General features: G+C 38.5%; 1 protein-coding gene across 2 annotated transcripts in view; it reads left to right on the forward strand.

The window, feature by feature from the left end:
- Positions 1–20,925, forward strand: part of VEGFC (vascular endothelial growth factor C) — a 59,600-nt gene that overhangs the window by 11,888 nt on the left and 26,787 nt on the right. The gene's annotated exons all lie outside the window — the stretch shown is intronic.

Raw genomic sequence — 20,925 nt, forward strand, 5'->3', positions numbered from 1 at the left:
AAGCCATGGATGCTTGAATCCATGAATTAAAAAAAACCATGGATAAAGTCAATTTAACTTCCAGTACTGCTTTTTCCTTTATTTTATTTTATTTATTAGTGTTATTTGTGAGAAGGGATTCTTATTCTCAAACCAGCTAGGAATCTAAAGTGAAAAACAAACCCTAGCTTCAGATTCCAGCTTGTCTGGAGATCATTAAGCTGCAAATTGTAGTTCAGATGAGACACCTAGCCACCTCTGCTGGCAGTCAAAACCAAATATGAGAGCTGGGGCATTGCAGTTTTGTGCCAGTATACTCCTCATTATTGGTATGCTGGAATTCCCAGCAGTTCCACTTTCTTGATATGTGCAAAGTGGCCTATTTGCATATATTCATATAAGATACTGTAGTTGTCATTGCTTCACTGAGTTCTCAATTAATTGGTAGATATGATTTACAGAGGCTTTCTTCTTTGTCCCAAACCTTTACATGGTTGGAATGCGGGAGAGAAATTCTTATGGTTTAATATTTCGGCTCTGGAATGTCTTGTCCAGGAGACCTACCTTGTCACCTCCTTGAAGACCTGTTTTTAAGAGAGTTGTTGGACTGGAGGGTTGATTGAATCACCTAGTGGTGTTTATTTGTTTAACATTTTACTCTTAAGTCTGTGTCTTGTAGTCTAATTGGTTTTCGTTTCTAAAATCTCCTTGTTATTTTTTAATTATATTCCATTTGCTTTAATTTTAATGCCTCTTTAACATTGGCTTTTAAATAATTCGTTTACTGTTAATGTTAAGCTGGGTTGGACTTTTTGAAAAGAGAAAGGAGACCTAAAAGGTGTTCATAATTCAGTTTTGCATGGCTAACAAAAAAGTGAAAGTCAGTTAACCAGAAAGTGAAATATGTCCATGTTCTGGTAACCTGTCCCCTAGATTAATGAAAATTCCTATTCATATTTTTTTAGATACAGTGTGTATGTTAATTGCATCTGCTCAGTTTAGGATTTTTCCCACTTGCTTTACCTTATTTTAAACAGGTTGCTTATTCTGTCCAGATGTTTAATATAAATATAAGTTTCTGCAGAATGTTATGATTCTAAGTTCCTTAATATCACATTGTATATGTTTTTATCAGCTGACTGTTTATACTTGGTAGTACTTTGGACCATCTAAAACAAGTGAAATAAAGTCCTGACAAGTATTTTCTTGCATCTTTGACGGACATCTTGCCGAGAGAATGTTTCCAAAAGGACGTTAATGTATACCCGGTTTTCTCAAAAGCACTTTTTTCAAGACAGAAACATTTGTAATCAGAGCTCTCCTGTTATTGGATCAGAGTGTATAAAATAGACTTATTTGTTAGTCTTTAAGGTGCCACAAGATTCTTTATTATTTTTGCTACAACAGCCTGACTACTTGCTATTTTTTTGCCTATAAATGTTTATTCCAATATAAGCAAACTATCCCTTTTGTCTCAAGAGATAATTTGAAACTGTTTTGTGCCTTCAAGTTGACTTCAACTTATGATAGCCCTGTCATAGTGTTTTCTTAGCAAGTTTATTCAAAGAAGGTGTGCCATTGCCTCTGGTTAGGCTAATAGACTATGATTTGCCTGAGGTCACCCTGTGGGTTTCCATGGCTGAATGGGGATTCAAACCAAAGTTTCCCAGAGTCCTAATCCAATACTCAAAACACTACACTATGTTGTCTCTTTCAATTTAACTTTGAATTTCCAGAATTCGTTTTTAACCAATTTGTCATCTATAACGGCTATCTTAAAACCAGTGTGTTCAAAGACCAATATAAACCAATGATTTCTTAGGCACAGTACAGACCAGCAGGGAAACTCCGGCCCTTTTGGTTATGCAGCATTGCCGGGACAAATAAACCGTGTGGCGCAGCTGCGCAGTCAAAAAGAAGCCACCTAGAGCGGCTTCTTTGGGGCATCATAAGGGTTGTGACATAGCCCCTACAACGCTGTTTCCACTAAAAGATGTGTGGGCGCTCAGACGGCCACACGTCATCTCTATGTCCCCCATGTGGGCGATGCCACACAATAATAGTTCCGCCCGCACGTAGTAGGGCTCAAGAGTGTGCGTGCTCCAGAGCCCTACTATCGCTGCCAGGACACCGCTTCCTGGCAGTGTGTATCGGGCCACAGTTCACTGAGTTATTTATTTCTAACCTTTCCACTTGATATAAAAATATGGCTGGACCTCTTCTTCAAAAATGTTATTGGTATTTTGGGTCCATGAAGTCTAAATTCAAATTAAAGCAAAGGGGGGAGGGGTTGTAGAACCTTTTTTTCAAAAGCAGTCCACTGTGTAGTTTTGAGCTGGCCAATGTACTTCATCAAAGGATACAGATCTATTCTCATACAGTTGATACAGTTCTCTGTTTACCATCATTGCTATATGAGAGTCTCCAAGGAGTAAGAGGAAGGTACTTTATAGAGTCAAGACAACCTTGCTTTAAAGAACGAATTGCATCTTTCTGGAAGGCCTTTGAATCTTGACACTACCTTTGTCCCATTGAAACCATATCCCCTTTACTTTCTTTCATCATACAGTTTTTCTTCTTTTTAAATTTTGGGTAGGATGGTATATGCAATTCAAGGAATTGGATGAGCATCTCTCAGCAGATTAAAATTTCATATTGTACACATGGGTAAAGTCAAACAGGCACTCAAATTTTTAAGTGTACATGAACATGAAACCTAAAACTATCTATATAGCTTTTCTTGTTTCCTTTCAGCTCCTATAAATAACTGGGAATACAGCAAGCCAGTGTAACAGCCTGAAAATAGAGTGAACTAATTGTTTCCAGATACGGGATGAAATGTCTGGAATTTTAATGTTAGTTTCTGTCATACTGAGGAACTCAGCTTTGTCACAGGAAAGATAAGTTAAGAAACTGACACAGATAGCTTTAGTTATTGCTACTCATTTATTCTAGTAATGACTGTTTTATTTATTTATGAAATTACTAGGAAAATGTGGAGGCTACAGATCCTTAGCTTTCCTCTCTCTTAAATCAAAGGCAGCTGACCAAGTTATTTTTGTGTGTGTTCAAATTAATATTCTTGTATGAAATGTTACTTCATGGTCTGTTTGACTATGATTACAAAGGAAGATATAAGTAGCATTGAAAATAAATTGCCTCATTTTTCCAGTTATATTTAGGCTTGTTTTTATGACAACTTTGTTCATTGCCAGTATTAGACAAGACATTCCCACCCCCATCCTCTACATGTTTACAAAGGCTGGTCAATAGAAATTTCAGCTATATGTAAAATCTGTAGCGGGCAACTAAAGACACATGTGCAGAATTTGATTCCTAAAACAATCTCATTTTGACTCCTGGGTACCCTTAACAAATTTCAGCCTAGATGTGGTGTAAATAATGACCACATTCACTGAGATGGAAAAGTTCATTCTTTCTCAAAGATGTAGGAGTGGCACATAGTTTGAGTAACACAGATACAGTTTGCCCTCGCCTTACGCAGGGGATCTGTTCCAGACACACACACCCGCATAAGACAAACCCCACGTGTAATCAAGGCCCATTCACCATTTTAGGGCTCACCATCCGCTGTCAATGTTACCTGTCTCTTTTGAGATCTGTATGTAATTCCTCAGTTTATGCCTAAATACCTACAAGTGCTACATTTGTGAAATCTTTCCTATTTGATGGTGAATGTATTTTATATACTTGTATATAAGTCAACCTGACATATAAGTTGAGGGCAGATTTGGGGGACAAAATTATGGATTTTGATATGATCCATGGATAAGTTGGGGATAGAACTTAGGGGAATGCAAAAAAGGATATAAGGATGAAAAAGGACAAAGTTCCAGAAGGCATTGCTGGTTTTGTTAATCTGTCCAGGAAAGCAGTAAGCAGCCAATAGCAGCAAGACGAATAAAGATAATGGCAAAGCAAAAGAATAACAAAATACAATGTCTGACACAATTCAAGTCTGGAGTATCAGGTGGCCAGAAGCCAAATCATACCAATGGCTCCGAAAGCAAGATTGTTTAGCCAGTCTGAGAGTCAGGGTTTGAGTAATCAGAATAGTCAACCAGTCCAAGAGTCCAGGGTTTCAGTACATAGAGTCATCAGTCCAAAATCCAGGGGTCCAGTCAGGGGAATCAAATAACAAGAGAGTCTCCAACAAGGATACTTTCACCAGGGAAGTCAGCTAATCTTTGATAAAGGTTCTGGCATTCTTCCCAAACTTTTATCTTCAACACTTCCTAGTGCAGCTGCTTTCTAATTGCCTGGCATTTCTCATAAAGCCTTCTAGAACGACGCAGCCCCACATCTTCTGATCTTTGTTGGCTATAAGAAGGCACAGGTAAGTTGGCCTCCTCCTCTTCCTGACTGCCCAAATTAGCAGGAGCCCCTTTTGCCTGGGTGCCGAGCTCCTGACTCCTCTTTGGCAGCAATCTTTGCTAGCACTGTCAGGGCAGAACTGGGACGAGACTGAGAGTCAGATTCCTCCACCTCTCTCTCTTCTGAGTCCTCAGCCGGGCTTGCCTCCAGGTTGGGCACGGCACCACCCTAAATGATGGATGAGGAGTGAGCTATGATAAATGATGTGCAGTGTGTGGGAGAGGTGACCTGGTGCCAATGGGACTAAGAAAATTTGTACATATCAAAAAGGATGTAAAGGAAAGAATTAAGATACTGTACAGCATTAAATCTTATCAAAAAGGAACAATCATCTGCTTTGAGTAGAGAAAAAGGTGAGAGCTTAATCCATCCCAGAAGAGCTTTAAAAAAACACTGACGCCTCTATTCCCTCTAGATTCCTTTGAAGGGAAGCATCAAAGCTGCCATTGCCACTGTTTCCCCACCCAGTCATTCAAAAAGGCCAGAAGCAGCACTGCAGCAGAGAGCATGGTGTGGGAGGCGGTCCCTGCTTCTTTTTGGTTCTCCCAGGGCCAACTAAGTTCTCACCTTCCACCACTCTACTCAGTAATGGAGATGGTCCTTATTTGATAAGAGTTAAGATACAGTACTTACATTGACTCATAGATAAGTCAACCCAGGGTTTTTTTAATCTTCTTTTTGACTAAAATTTCTAGATTTATACATGATTACCTACAGTAATTACTGGAGTAGAAGACTCCAGAAATGAAATGGTGGTGGCAGTGGTAATGGTGATTTGTAAATAAACTTATCCAGCCCATAATTGTCAAGCCACTTTTGAATTTAGTCTCCTTTTGTAATGGAATGGTGCCACAGTGTTACAGTCAGCCGTTTGTGTTCAGATTCTGAATCCATGGATTTAACCATCCATGGCTTAACAATATTTTTTAAAAGTTCCAAAAAGTGAACCTTGATTTCACCATTTCATGTAAGGGACACCATTTTACTTTCTCCACTTCTCTCTCCTTTCTTGTACAGTATTGTTTAGGAATCTTTTCTTTGTCCTTCAGGATATTTAACGTTATTTAATGAACTGTCTATGTTAGCTGTCTATATGAAACATTCCATTCTCATCTAGTTATAGTGAAAATAATAGTTTGGCACTGTATTTGATCTCTTAAATTCTGCAATGTGAATTTTATATTGGTTTATAACTTTACCAAATTTGGAAAGATATCCACAACCGCAGCAGGAAGCGTCATCATAGATACAAACATGGCCATTCAGAGAAGCATCATTATTTGTGATAATATTTATGTTACATTTTTTGTTTGAAAAATTAATTGATTTTCCTGTGTTTTGGTTTTTCTCATGAGACGCTTATTTGCAGAAGTAGCTAAATAACATTCATTAATGTTTTCTCCAGCAGTGATAGTACTAAAATCCTAGTCAGTTCTATTGGGCACAATACCTGTGTGAGGATTTCTACAAGGCTCCATTTTTTTCTTTCCCTGCATATATAACCCACACATTTGCAGAGAATATTGTGTTAAGGAAAATGCAACATGGGATATACAGTGAAAGAAATAAAACATGTATGTGAGAGTCAGGGAGACTCAGCAGAAGCAATTAGAAGCCACACAGGTGTAAAAGGTAATGGAATTAGCAAGTCCTAAATGCCAAGGACAGAAATGTAAAGTGGATAATTGAACACACCTGAGAATTGTTAAGTGGACAAGGTGAGATGATGAAATCATTAATTGTGGGTTGAACCAAGAGAACCAATGAGAGTGGATGTACACGCCCACTGGGTGGAAACAGACAACAGTGGGTGGTATTTTGCAATGACTATAATAATGGCTATGAATCCCAATGTATTTTGTGGGTAGTAGTAGTTGGGTAGTAGTGAGGAGTATTGGAGTTGTGTTGGATAGTTTTGGAGCTATATATAGTAGAATAAAGTAGATCTTTTATATAAGACTACTGAGTTGTCTGGTGTCTTGAGTCAAGATACAAGAGCCAGCTGGATCCTGAAGAAGTGTGAAGACTTCTGTGGAAGCAAGAGTGAGAAGGCTTGGAGAGTTTGTCAGGGTCTTCAGCCTATTCTCTGTAACTCTGCTGCTTTAGAGCAAAGCTTTAACCACTGGCCAAAACTGGTCAGCGCCGGTGCGTAACAAGGTGGTGAGTTCGAGCCAGAGGTGAAGAGCTACAACTCCCATCATCCCTGACATATTGTGCATACATCCTTCCCTTACTCTGCACTCTTTAATATACTAATGGAATGGAAATACACTTGGTCCTCTGCATCCATGGATTCAACCATACATGGATTTAAAATATTTTAAAAAAATATTTCCCCAAAAAGCAAAGCTTGATTTTGCCATTTTGTATAAAGGGCAACATTTTACTACACCATTGTGTATAGTGGGACTTGAACATCCATGGATTTTATGTCCATGATGGGTCCTGGACACCACACTGTAACTTGCATGCCAGAGATGTGGAGAGGTTGATGCGGAGCTATTAGATGAGCCATCAGTGGACTAGTGTTCTATTCCTTTTTATGGCTTTTTGCATGTTTTTGGTGATTGGCCAACCAAGAAACAGGGCTTTGTTGAGCCTAGGAATCTTTTGCCATTGGGCACTATAGCTGTTCAAAGTGTGATGTATTTTCTTACTAATTCTTTCTCATGAGGAAGGTTAATTTCATCCTTCCATATTACAGTGGACCCTTGTTATACGCTGGGATTTGGTTCCAAGAACCCCCATGGATAACAAAATCCCTGGGTGCGCAAGTCCCATTAAATATAATAACATAGCAAAATGGTGTCCTTTATAAAAAAAATGGAAAATCAAGGTTTGATATTTGAAATGTATACTTTTTTTTAACATTTTCAAACCATGGATGCTTGAATCCGTGTATAAAAAATCCATGTGTAAGAAGGGCCGACTGTATAAGTTACAGTTTAAGATGGACACCCATCAAGTTTGTGGCTGGTCTGAAATGTGAACTGTTGATTTCTGTCTCACAGACCAGCCACTTAATCACCACATTATATCAGTGATCTTTCAACACAAGGCAGTAAGTTTTAACTATGATTCCAAAACAAACTATTCAGTGCAACAAAAACAGTGTACACTATGTACCATTTACTAAACAGGCAATATTTTATGTCAATCATTATCATTTATTCTGGCATTACATAGCACCATAGCTGCTAGATATTCTGAACTCATTTATATGGGCCAAACAAAGACAAGTGACATAAATGTAACAGGTGAATTAAACGGTATTGTAGGCAGTGGACATTTGTTTTCGTCACTGTCAAAGTATTTTCAGTGATGGCTATATTTGTGCGCTCTGGGAAAAAAATTGTCCTGATGTTATGCAAAGGGATCTTGTAGCACCTTTGAGACTAAGGAGGGATACAGCCAGGCGACTCCATGCCACCCGTTTTTTCCCCTCATTGGTGCCATGTCAGGCGCATGGCGTGGCACCAATGCGCTCCCTAAAAAGGAGCCACTCTAGGCGGCTTCTTTTTAAGGGAGTTAAGGGCACTCGGACAGCCACGCCTCATCGGCACACGCCCCATATGAACGAGGGCGCAGCAAGGTGACTCATGGGTTCCGAAAGTAGGGCTGGGTGCGTTTGGACGCCCAGCCCTATGGAGCCCTAAAATCGATCCCAGGCCAGTGCAAAGTGCCAGTCTGCACTGGGCCTAACTGTGCAAAATAAGTTATAGCATACTCTTGGTATGCTTTCTCAAATACATGGAGTGAGGTGGTGCCCAGAAAGGACTTTCTGTATGAATAGCTATAGAAATGCAAAACTTGTAGGTATGGTGATGAGATGACAAGTTCAGCTTTAATAATTGAAGGACAGCGCTGTGCATAATTACAGCGCTCTAGAAATAAAGTTTAATAATAATAATAATAATAATAATAATAATAAGGACAAAGGCAGGCGGAAAGATGTTGCCTGAGGCCAGGCAACATCTTTCTTCTTGCCTGTGTCCTTGAGTCTTAACTATGGTTAAAGGAAATAAGCTGACTTCAAACCTTGGTTTACAATTTTGGCTTGTTTCACTAACTACCATTATTGAATCATATGAAATGAATAATAGCACTGACTTTAAAGTGTAAATGAAAGCTTCATGTCTGGCCCAATGGCTGTGCCAAGAAGAGGTGATTTAGCAATATAAGAGTGAGTAGACTAACCCTAGAAAGGAGCACTTAGATAAAAAAAAAAAAGACAGCAGAAATACAAAGAGGCCTCCAAAACCTTGAAGGAAGATTTAAAAGCTAATGAGACAGTGGTTTAGATTAGCACTGAAGTTCGGCATGACCACTAGGGATTCCTTTCCTTCATGCAGATATCTTAATGCATTATTTTGGGATAACTGAACCATCGCTTGCTATTACAATCTGACCGGAAAGTGAATGTTCTAGTGAAGCAAGTACAAACTGTTTAAACTCAGTTAGGAGAATAAGTGAAGTGCTGGAAACAAGCAATACCAAATGCAATGCATTGCTTTTTGGCAGCACACCTATATCAGTTGCCTACTGATGACCCTGGAATTTTTACTCAAAATATACATAAGGGATACACAATCAAAGCACTTCTGGCACATGACCATCCAGTCTCTGTTTAAAAACATCCAAAGAAGGAGTCTCATCTACTTTCTGAGGCAGTTATCCTACTTGTTCAACAGCTCTTAGTGTCATGAAGTTCCTCTTAATGTTTAGGTGGAATCCCTTTTCCTGTAGCTTGAATCCATTGCTCTGAGTCCTAGTCTCTGCAGCAGCAGAAAATAAACTTGTTCCAGCCTCAATATGACATGCCTTCAAATATTTAAACGTCCCTATTACAGTGCGTCCGCGCCATACGCGGGCGCACCATACGCGACCTTGAGCATACGTGCTCAAGCCGCGGGGCGGAAGGGGCGGCGCGTCCCATTCGATTGAATGGGCGTGCGCGCCCCGTGCGCACCCGTGCTGCCGCGCACGAGCCCCATTGTTTCCAATGGGGCTCGAGCATAGGCGGAATTCGCCTTACGCGGAGGGATCCAGAACGGATCCCCCGCGTAAGGCGAGGACGCACTGTATGTCATCCCTTAACCGTCTCTTCTCCAGGCTAAACATACCCAGCCCCCTAAGCCACTTCTCACAGGGCACGGTTCCTAGACCTTTCACCATTTTGGTTGCCATCTTATGTCAACTAGGCAGCAAAGGATTGGACTAAGTGGCCTTGACAGTCTCTTCCAACTCTATGACGTTTAAATCTAATCTTCATAATAGTCCAATAGTCTCTTGACATTCCTAGCTGGAAATGCCAGGAACCTGGACTTTACTCATGCAAGCCATGTACTCTACAACTGAACTTCAATGTCTACCCTGAAGAGTTTTGATTGTTTGAGAGCTGATTCCTGCTTAATTATTCAAAAGAATTACATCCCTCCAAGTAGTCTCAGAGGTATAGGGGCTGGATATGAAAAACTTCCCTAACTGGAATAGTTCAGGCATCTGCTTGGCAACAGAAAAGAAGTGCCAAAGTTCACACCTGCCCTTCAGATCCCTAAGGCTTAGAGTCAGACTGTTAGTTATTAAGTAATTAAACATAAATATGTTTCTCAAAAGCCTGTCTGTTCTTCACCTGTTGTATCATTTTCCTGAATGTGAGCTGGCAGATGTGTAAAAAAAAGATGCTTATTTTGCAGGAATAGTCAATTATCAGTTGACCTGTCAGATGATTGGATATATTCTATTTCCTTTCTTAAAGACTTAAACAATCATTTCCTCTTCCCTGCATCTTGAAAAATCATAATTGGTAAAGTAAAGTGAGACTTTGTGGCCCAACTTGACCTCTCAGCATTCCATTTGTAAGTCTGTTTCATAATGTAGTAATTCCACCAAATACCAAAATGTAAGAAGGATAATTGACATATATGTTAAAGAGCAATTCTGTGTTTCAAGTTCAAATGCCAGCCCAACTCATGCACCTACTTTCAGATGAGGAGGAGAGAGAAAATTCATATTGTATTGCAATATTGTAAAAATTTTCCTTGAAGACTGATATATCCGGATGAAGATTGATGTGCATTGTGTGTGTGTGTCTTCATTGTCTGTTGATTTGGTGACCTCATGAATTTCATATTGTTTTCTTAGGCAAGGAATACGTAGAGGTGGTTTTGCCAGTTCCTTTCTCTGAAATATAGCCTACAGTACTTGGGCCTGTTACAGACTGCCAAAATAAAGCTGCTTCAGGTCTCTTTGGAGGTATGCTATTTAAATGATGCCTGGGTCCTAAGAGTCCAGAGGTCGTGCCAAAGCCACACTCCATTCCTAAGCACCGGAGTGCAGCTTTGGTGCAGCTTCCGGATTCTTAGGGTGCATGCATCATTTAAACAGCATACCTCCAAAGAGACCCGAAGCAGCTTTATTTTGGCAGTCTGTTACAGGCCTTGGTTTCCCATCCAAGTACTTAACAGAGCTGACCCTGTTTAGCTTCCAAAATCAGATGGGATCTGGTGCCTTTGGGGTATTTAAGCCTGATGTGCATTACAGAGACAAAATTTGTCTCAATTTTGCACCTGTTTCAAAGGGGACTAGAAAAGATGTAAAATATAATGTAGCAACCTATCCTTATTCTCTCCCTGTTACTTCTACTCCTAATATGAAATTTTCTGGTGACTAAGCAATGCCCAGAAATATATTTTGTTAACTGAGGTATATCTTTATGAAGATATTTGAGCTACTCAGTTATTATATATGCTACTTACCTACTTAGAATAACCATTATGAATAACCATTACATTTTGCATTTCTTTTTGTGCAATAGCCTTACTTATCTTCTCTATCATGTCAGGTAAAGAACATAATTTTGACTCTTTAGCTATTGCCATTTGGGTCATTTTAAGTAAACCTGATAAATTCACAGTGCTGTTGAAATTTAAAATTATAATTAATATTTGTCATCTATCATACTGTTGTACTAAGTTTACCTTAGATTTCAGCTTTCAAGCAGAAAAAATGAGTGTGCAGTCTGCCTATACATAGCCAGACCTATCTATCTATCTATCTATCTATCTATCTATCTATCTATCTATCTACAGTATTTATACCCCGCCCTTCAGCCCTAAAGGCTTTCAGAGCAGCTTACAATTATTATTTTAATTAGACGGTTCCCTGCCCTCAGGCTTACAATCTAAAAAAGACATGACACAAAAGGAGAAGGGGATGGTGGTGAGGAAGGGGATCAGCTCCAGCAGTTCTTCTTATGGCCTGACAGTGTTGGTTAAAAAAAATAACAAGCTACATTTCTATAAATGATTTTATATCTGTTTGCTTTTACTACAAACGTGTCTCATTTCCCTCTTGTTTTGTATATATTGTGTAAAATTCTGTGCATGGCATAACAAGGTCTGTTTTTATGTTTATGTGGTGGGCTTGCACCGAAATCCATTGTTGGGTCTATTTTTATGTTTATGTGGTGAGCTGTAATTCTTTGAATTACGGAAAATTCAGTTTTCATGGTCATTACATGTAGAAAACATGCCAAGACCCAACATTGGATTTCTGCTTGTAGAATAGCAGGCTCCAGAGAAAACAGAAGAAAGGGGTGATGTCTCCCAGATCCCTGTGGATACCAAAATCCTGCTTCACGGGTTTGAGGAACCACCCACAGCCAATTTTTAAGCCAGCTCTGGACTGTTTCATTAAGTGTATGAAGTAAAGGACAGTTTCATTAAGTGTCATCATGACGCTGGATTTTTACTATAGCATTAGTTCAACAAATTAAATGCCAGTACTTGAAACCTATGGTATCAGGCTGTTTAGTATGTGAAACTCAGTTGATTCATAATGACCTTTCATAGAACTTCTAGATTCTGGTTGGAGTTTTCTCTCTCCCTCTCTTGTACAAAGACAGTCTCACAGAAATATTTCCATCTTAATTTACTTCTGAAATGTATTTTTCTATACATATTGCACCAGAATCATTGTCACTATTCCAAACTAAAGAAAAGCCTATTCTGTTTACATATTGGATTTAATAAATTATACAGCTTACATCATATTTAAGTGGAACACTTAAATAGAATTAGTTCTGGACTGAAACAAATGTTACGACTCGAATACATAGGGTTTATTTGAAGGGTCAAAGTAAAAAAAGACAGCAGTGTATGATACAGAAATATCTGAAGTATTAAAAATGTTTTCATTTTCTTCCTAAGCATTGTCACAGTCAAACTATTGAAAGTCATGGCTTGAAAATATTTAATACTGAATTGATCTGTTTTTTGGATCCACATTTTGAAAAGGTTAAAGGTAATAAGCTCTGAAAAATACCTCGGCAAATGAACTGAAGCTTTATTTGTATTTTATTTTTTAAAGCAATATTAAATAACAGCTTTTTAATTTTCTGAGTGCAAACTTATGAGCCCAGGGATGACCATATTCCAAGGATCATAAGAAAGATGGGATCTCTCACTCTGAGGGTAGAGGAAAAAACTACATCTTTGGAGTGAAAGAGCCAACCATAGGTGGCTTCTCCTAGGCCCCTGGACCTCTCAGGCCTTTAGGTCTCCACCTTTGTTGTTCCAGTGTCAGTAGCACTATGTCATGATATAGTAGGAGAGGTTTTGGTCTGTCCAGGACTGGGCTGCCATCTCTAGGTCCACAAGGGGCCTGATCAAGATTGGAGGTTGAGTTGAATGTTGTCCATGTGGACCATGCAAATGTATGAAGATTAATTAAGTTCAGGAGACTTCTTCTGCCAACTTGGCCGGCTCATGCCTGCTTCCTCTAGTTCATCAGGACATAGTGGAGAATGGTTTCAGTGGGACTGTACTTCTCAGTGGAATGCATTGGATTGCACCATTGGTAAAGTAATCCTGTGACCAACCTCCTAAAATAGAATATCATCCAGGTAATACAAAAAGCTTATGTGCTACAGTTTGCAGCACATTGTGTAGTTTAAAGTAACCCAAAAGTGTCCTTGAGAGCCAGTGTTGCATAGTGGTTGTGCATTGGACTATGGAGATCAGGGTTCACATACAAAATCAGCTGTGGAAACTCACTGGATAAGTCACACTGCCTCAGCCTCAGAGGATGGCACAAGCACATCTCTGAACAAAAAAAATACTGTGATAGGATTGCCATAAGACAGAGTCCACATGAAGGCATATCACAACATCTGATATCAGTAAAATTTGTTTAAGATTGCCGTTGTAGAATCCTAGTTGTTTGTGTATATAATTGCATAGTAGTTTTATTGCACAGTTCATAAAAATTCTGTAGGGCTGCACTGCCTAGTGCATTATTCACTGAATTATTTTGTACATTGACTCACTAGGGTAATGTTAAAAGCTAATTAGGGTAACATAACATAATTAATTACATTATTGTTGACTCATCATTTCTCTCTATTTGAACCCATTTGTCAGCCAGATAATCCTTTATGTGGGCTCTTTCATCATGGGCTTGTATGTTTAAAAAATGAAATATTTGTTAGACTAGACAATATGACAAAGTAGGTGGTCTTCCAACCAATATTACTTCTCAGATCTGTAAACTGTATAAAGATTGTTTAATTTCTGGATTCATGTCCTGTGACATTAGACCATTTGTTTTGGAATAAAGTTCAGCATTTTACTTCCATCACTACTGGATCTTACTTCATGGACAATTGAAATGATGTTTTCTGAAGAGTTGCTCAGTATATATCTGACTAGCTCACATAGTTTCTGTTGTTTCTTGTTAAATATTTGTGCTGGAGTTTACTTCTGTTTAGTCAGAGTTCTAATTAATAACCTTTAAACACTTGTCAGAAAAAGAATGTTGCTTATTAATCTCCAGCATATTATAAACAAGGGTAAGAAGTCAGATGAGTTTGCCTACATAATTGATTCCATCATAAAACATCCAACATTGTCAAAAGTCCGTTACAATAAAATACTGGGTAATTTAAGTATTGTTAAACAACACTAATTTGAGATGTAGGCTTCTAACCAATAAGTGCAAATTAATTGCAGAGTTTTATATGTTACATAGTAAATAGGGCTATCATCATAAATGACATTCAACACCAGCATATGCTCGCTAATATTTTAATTGATGTACAAAGGGTGCTATTTCATTTTTACACTAAACCACTATGTGAAGATTTAATTAGTGTACAAATATCCTAGTCTGTGAAACAATTGAAAGCCTTTTATCTCAGCCCTACAGTGCATTGTGCCAAAGCAGCGACTTTAGGGATTCGACCTGTAGGGAAGACCACCAGCATATATAGCTGAGATTTTATTTGCAGTGGGGCTTGGATAACCATGCAGGGTGGAAAATTTTCCTGCTGCCATATTTACTCACAGGAAACTTTCTGTTTCTAATATTGCATGTTTCATAATGTTGATTACTAACATAAGAAATAGAAGCAATACTTTTCAGATTGGACAGTTTCAAAGTTGTATATTGTTTAATTAATTCTATGCTCCATGGGATGTATCAGAGTGAGAGAAAGAAAGACCTAACAAATGGGATTGCTTGTCTGCTACCCTGAGGTATCCTTGGCATGGCCATAGGAAGCACTACCACTATTCCTGTCGTGTCAGTAGGTTTCCAGGGCACATCAGAGTTGGATTACAGCCTTGCTTTCCAAACATATCTTCACACCCGCCTTCCCAAACAAACAGTTCATCTCCTCCCTGATTGTAATAAATATTTGGGTTGTAATTTTCCAATGCTGTAATCTCCCAACCATCAAAGGACTGCTGTCACTTGGGTTGCTGGTTTCCTGTTGATTAGGGATGTAGTGTTAAGATTCAAAGCTGATGTTGTGTTGTTAAAGGTTACTATTACTTTAATGACTTGTAAAGGAAGTAACCTTTTATTTGTTCTATGTTAATTAGAACTAAGTACACTTGATAAGATTATTGCATTTCATTACTATGAGTTTCCAAATGTTTTTCAGTGATGAGAGATGGAGAAAGTTATAATTCCCAAAGGGCAGGATAATAAGGTGCACATGTGAGGCACCATCTGCATGTCTGAGTCTGCTTCTGAAATTGCAGGATTTACTGTTCCCCATTAAGTTCAACTGTTATTGCCAATCTCCTACATCAAAGTGCACACTTAGGGTCATTTTACAAAAGCTAACTTAAGTTCTTGCCATCATTTTTAATTTTCTTCTGTTACTATGGTTGACTGTCCAACTATGAATATATATACTTGGAAGCTGAAAATACTGGAAGCTTAAATGGACAGAAAATACTAACTTGCTTTATACTGCCCTTTATTGAAGTAATCATTGGGGGGAGGGGCACTTGACTCCTATATCATATATATCACAAGTTTTATTTCTGTCTAAATTTATCCCTATACACAATACCTTCTTAACCTTGCAATTGATTAACAAATGGGATAAAAATGGGGAGAAATGTCAGACTGAACGCTTCTCAGAGGCCAGTATTATACAGGTATTTGGAAAAATGAACTGACCTTAGCAAGAAGCATGACTTGGAACAACAAAGTGGTGTTGGTAAGAGGCTTGACTTGGATGAATGAACTTTTATTAGCCAAGAGCCTTGGCTTCCTCCTGGCTCAAGTGTGGCTTGCTACTCTGAACTACTTACTGTCATGGTTTATATCTGCAGACACAATGACTGAAGCTTGTAGATTGATTCTGAACTTGCAACAAAGTGTTTCTGGGATATCAACTGAAGTCCAAACATCTTGTTTGGACAAGAATCTATCTGTGTGCATTCTGGAGTGAAAAATAAAAAAATGAAGGAATGCAAAGTGTATTTGAGAGAGAGAGTCAGTCTAAAGTAGTTCAGAGATCAGGTTCAAAACTGTTTATAAAGTCTTCATTTTGGTCTCAAGAGATAGCATACCAAATTTGGTGATCAAGTATATGGACTGGTATAGCATTAATCAGCAGACAGACATTTTAAATGATGTTACAGGTTGAGTCTCCATTATCCAAAATGCTGTTTAGGATTTGGGGTTGTTGGGGTTTTTTTCTTCAGATTTTGGAATATTTGCATATATAGGAGATATCTTGGAGATGGGACCTAAATGTAAACATGAAATTCATTTATGTTTTTATATACGCCTTATACACACAGATTGAAGGTAATTGTGTACATAATATGTTTAAAATAATTTTGTGCATGAAACAGAGTTTGTGTACATTGTACCATCAGAAAGCAAAGGAGTTACTCATCTCAGCAACCCATGCAAACAGTTTTGGATTTTGAGGTATTTTAGAATTCTGGATAAGGGAGACTCAGCTTGTGTGAATAATTGGTAAAGTAGAAGGTAGTAGGAATACAAGAAGACTGTATTGCAGATGGATGGACTCACTCAAGGATGCCACAGCCATGAGTCTATAAGACCTCAGCAGGGTTCTTGATGACAGGATGGCTTGGAGGTCTCACATTCATAGAGTCACCATAAGTCAAAGTTGACTTGACAGCAATTAACTATAGATGTCCCAAAGGACCATTCAGTCCCCAGTTACAGTCTTGCTTTTCTTTCTGCACACTCTATACCACCTTACCATAAATTGTACCCATCTCCTTCAATTAGCAAATTGTCTGGCATAGAAATAAATCAACATAAAAGTTTATAGACTTCATTTTTATTTTTAAAGCTTTGTCAACAAATCTTCAAAAATGAAATGTGCTGACAACTGTAATCACTATAAATGCATTACATGTTATTATTACATGTCACATCATCAGGCGTGAGTTGTGAAGTCAGCCAAGTATTAAGTATTTTGACCTTTAAATTAATAAGGAAAGCTACCAAGGATGGCATAAAGGGAAGAAAGTCAGTACAGTATGTGAAAATGCAGAATGTGTATGCAGAAAATATAATAGAAGGAGCAGGAGACCAATGACGGGGAGCAAAATATTGATTCCTACATCTTTTCTGTGGGAAATTTACCACTTATAGATATGCATTGATTTCACAAAATTAATGCTACTATGAATATGCCCAAAAGAAATAAATTTTGCCATCTAAATGGATACAAGTTAAATCTAAAATCAAAGCTGTAACTATCTTTATTTCAGTTGAACATGTCTAGAAAACACAATAAATAGATTATATGTACAGACTTTTAAGTCCATGAAAATTAGTAAATTATCATGCTGTGGTTCTTTCAAGTCATTTCCCACTTATGGCAACCTTATCACAGGGTTTTCTTGGCAAGTTTCTTCGGGGGCGGAGGAGTTACCATTGCCATCATCTAAGTTTGAGAGTGTATGACTTGCCCAAGGTCACCCAGTGAGTTTCCATGGCTAAGCCAGGATTTGAACTCTGGTCTCCCAGTGTCCTATTCTAACACTCAAACCACTATGCCACTAAGCAATAGGATGTAGATTTACATTGCTATACCACGTATCAGAGAACCTAGCACTAAGTGGTTTACAATCTGTAAGCTAATTGGCCCCATCAAGCTGGATACTCATTTTACTGACCTACGAAAGGATCAAAGGTTGAGTGAACCTTGAAGCTTCAGGAATCAAACTCACAAGCTTGTAGCTGCAGCACTGGCATTTAACCACTGTGTCACCAGGGCCCCCAGTACTAAACCTGAAGTATGTGGCATACCTTTTTTATAAATTGGACAAAATCTTCCACAAACTGGTAATTCCAACAATACAAACACTATCCAAATCTGTTCAGAAATAAGTCCCATTCAACTTACATATGTGTGTATAGGCTTGTTTCTTGAATCAGACTGTCACTAATTTAAGGCAGGAGAATATATTTAAAAAACAAAACAAAACCATATCACTCATTGATGATAACTACATTGAGGTTAATCACATTTGAATTTTATTTAAAAGGTTTTAAAATATAATAATTATCACCACATATTTTATTCAGGGTTTTATATAGACTCCCAAACTCCTTCAATTGAGGTTTTGTTTTCCATATTTGTTGACATGTATTAGTCAACACTAGAGTTGATTCTCCTTGTGTGGATTATAGACGTTTATTGGAATACCATCTGTTCCTGGTGGTTTATTTTTCTTAGTTTCTGTTATTGCAGTGTATACCTCGCTTTTTAGAATCTGGTGTTCATCTTCATATGGTTTTTCATTACATGTGTCATTCATTTTTTTTTCATCTCTTTTATACAGTCAGCCCTCCTTATCCATGGATTTTTTATCCACAGATTCAAGCATCCACAGTTTGAAAATATTCAAAAGAAGTATAAATTCCAAATAGCAAGACTTGATTTTCCATTTTATAGGGACACCATTTTGCTCTGTCATTATATATAATGGGACGCATCCACGGATTTTGCTATCCACGGGGGATTCTGGAACCAAATATCATTGGATAACAAGAGCCCACTGTATAATTTTTCTGTGTGATGTATTAAATGCCTTTTTATTCTTTCTTCTTGATCTTGTAGTGTGTTCTTGTAATTGTCATAGAGCATCGCACTCTTGGTTTGAACTTCCCTTTGAATTCCTGGATTTTGAGGAAGAGGTCTCTCATTCTTCTTTTGTTGTTATCTTTTTTTCTGCCTTGATCATTATAGTAGTTCTCTTTCTCCTTGTGCACTAGTCATTGTACAATTATATTCATAGTTCTGGTCTTGATCCTGTCTCTCTTTTCTTTTACTTCTCATCTTTCCTTTATTGCTTAAAGTGTTTAATCTTTTGTCCATTGTTTCTTTTGTTTCTTTTTGGCCACTGATAGTGTCTTTCTGCATTCTTCCTTAATTATGCCCTTGACTTTATAGACACAGCAAAAAGCAAACAGATAGGCCATGCTCTGTAATAATCACACTGATAAAAGCAGTTCTTTCAGCAGAACTGGGAGGAGACAATTCACAGTGTGTCTCTGCATATCTTCATGATCTTCTCTGGAGGGTTGGGAAACCTCTGGAACATAGTTTTGGTGATACAATGTACTGGAAGGAGAGAAGGAGAAAATAAGTGAGTTTACGTGGGGAATGTAGGAGAAAGAGAACTATCTGTCTCCCCATATCAGTGGAGGTTCACTTTTGGCTCTTTACTATAGACTGAAATTATTTTTTATTTATTTATTTATTTATTTAGGTATTTATATCCCGCCCTTCAGCCCTAATGGCTCTCAGAGCGGCTTATAATATTATTTTTAATCAGACAATTCCCTGCCCTCAGGCTTACAATCTAAAAGACATGAAACAAAAGGAGAAGGGAACGATGGAAGGAAAGGGGATGAGGTCCAGTGGTTCTTCTCTCCCTCTGAGGCCTGGACCAAGGCAGATGGATTGGAGGGAGGGCTCTTCCTTCTTCCAGGCTAGTCCTGATGGAGCTGGACTTGCCTGGCGAACTCCCTCTCAGGCCGGCAGATGGCAGTTGTGGAGGGCGGAGTCTCCTTCCTTCAGGCTTAGTCCTGATGGAGCTGGACCTGCCTGGCCAACTCCCTCTCAGGCCGGCAGATGGCAGTTATATTAAATTATAGAACCTTTTACTTGGAAGTACAGCATACTGAACTCTGTGACACATATTTCTGACTATGTGCGTGTTTGTGTGCATATACATGAGTAGACAAACTTGTTTAAAAAAAATACAGATCTATTAATTTGGCCACCAAAATGGAAATCATGAGAAAAGTGGAGGCTGATGAGAAAGAGAGAAAAAAGGCATCCTTAGATGCATTTTAAGAGAAACTTTGGAGTAGTCTCTAGACGATTCAGAATGTTTTTATTTACTTCTTTGAGGCTTACCTAACCTGGTTGTTTCATTACCAGTTGTCAGATTGGGATAAAAAGTTGGCTGAAACATGTTGCACTACTCTTCCTTTTTTGTAGTGCAGGAATCTGTCCTGATTTTTTCCATGTTATTTCTGCCTCTGGGACCACATTTTCTGTTCAAGAGTTAATAGCCAGGAAAATGTCTCTTTCATTAATTGAGATACAGCTGAGTTACGAAATATTCATGTTGCAAAACAAATTTTTACTTCTTCCTTTCCTTTGCATTTAATAAAAGATACAGAGATAAACCCTCATATGTGCAAATTCATGTTTTTTGAAATACTGTGTAGCTATTTCTTGCAGTGCTGGCTCAGCAGTTAAGATGTTGACTCTGACAAACGCAAGATCGGTGGTTCAAGACCCAAGCACCACATAGTGGAGTGAGCTCCTATCACTAGTCCCAGCTTCTGCCAACCTAGCAGTTACAAAGCATGTAAAAGTGCAACTGGATAAATAGATACCACTTTGGTGGGAAGGTACAGTGTTCTGTGCAGTCATGATGGTTATATGACCACAGAGTTGTCTTGGGTAACGCTGGCTCTTCAGCTTAGTAACGGATATGAGCACTGCCCTCTATAGTCAGACACAATTTGACAACCATGTAAACACGGAAATCTTTACCTTCACCTTTACCTTTATTTCTTCTATGCAAATCTGCTATCTTAAGACTTGTGAAAGTAAGAAAAGGCTTGAGACAGACGGACCACAAGCACCGTGCTGCCGCCAATATAAGGGTTCCGGAGTGCACAGCATCAGCATGCTCCGGAACTCCAGGATGGGCGGCCAGCGGCCTAATGGTGGCCTCCTGTCCA

This window comes from Sceloporus occidentalis, unplaced genomic scaffold, assembly GCF_023333645.1.
Source record: "Sceloporus occidentalis isolate IW3139 unplaced genomic scaffold, rSceOcc1.0.p SCAF_5, whole genome shotgun sequence".
NCBI lineage: Eukaryota > Metazoa > Chordata > Lepidosauria > Squamata > Phrynosomatidae > Sceloporus > Sceloporus occidentalis.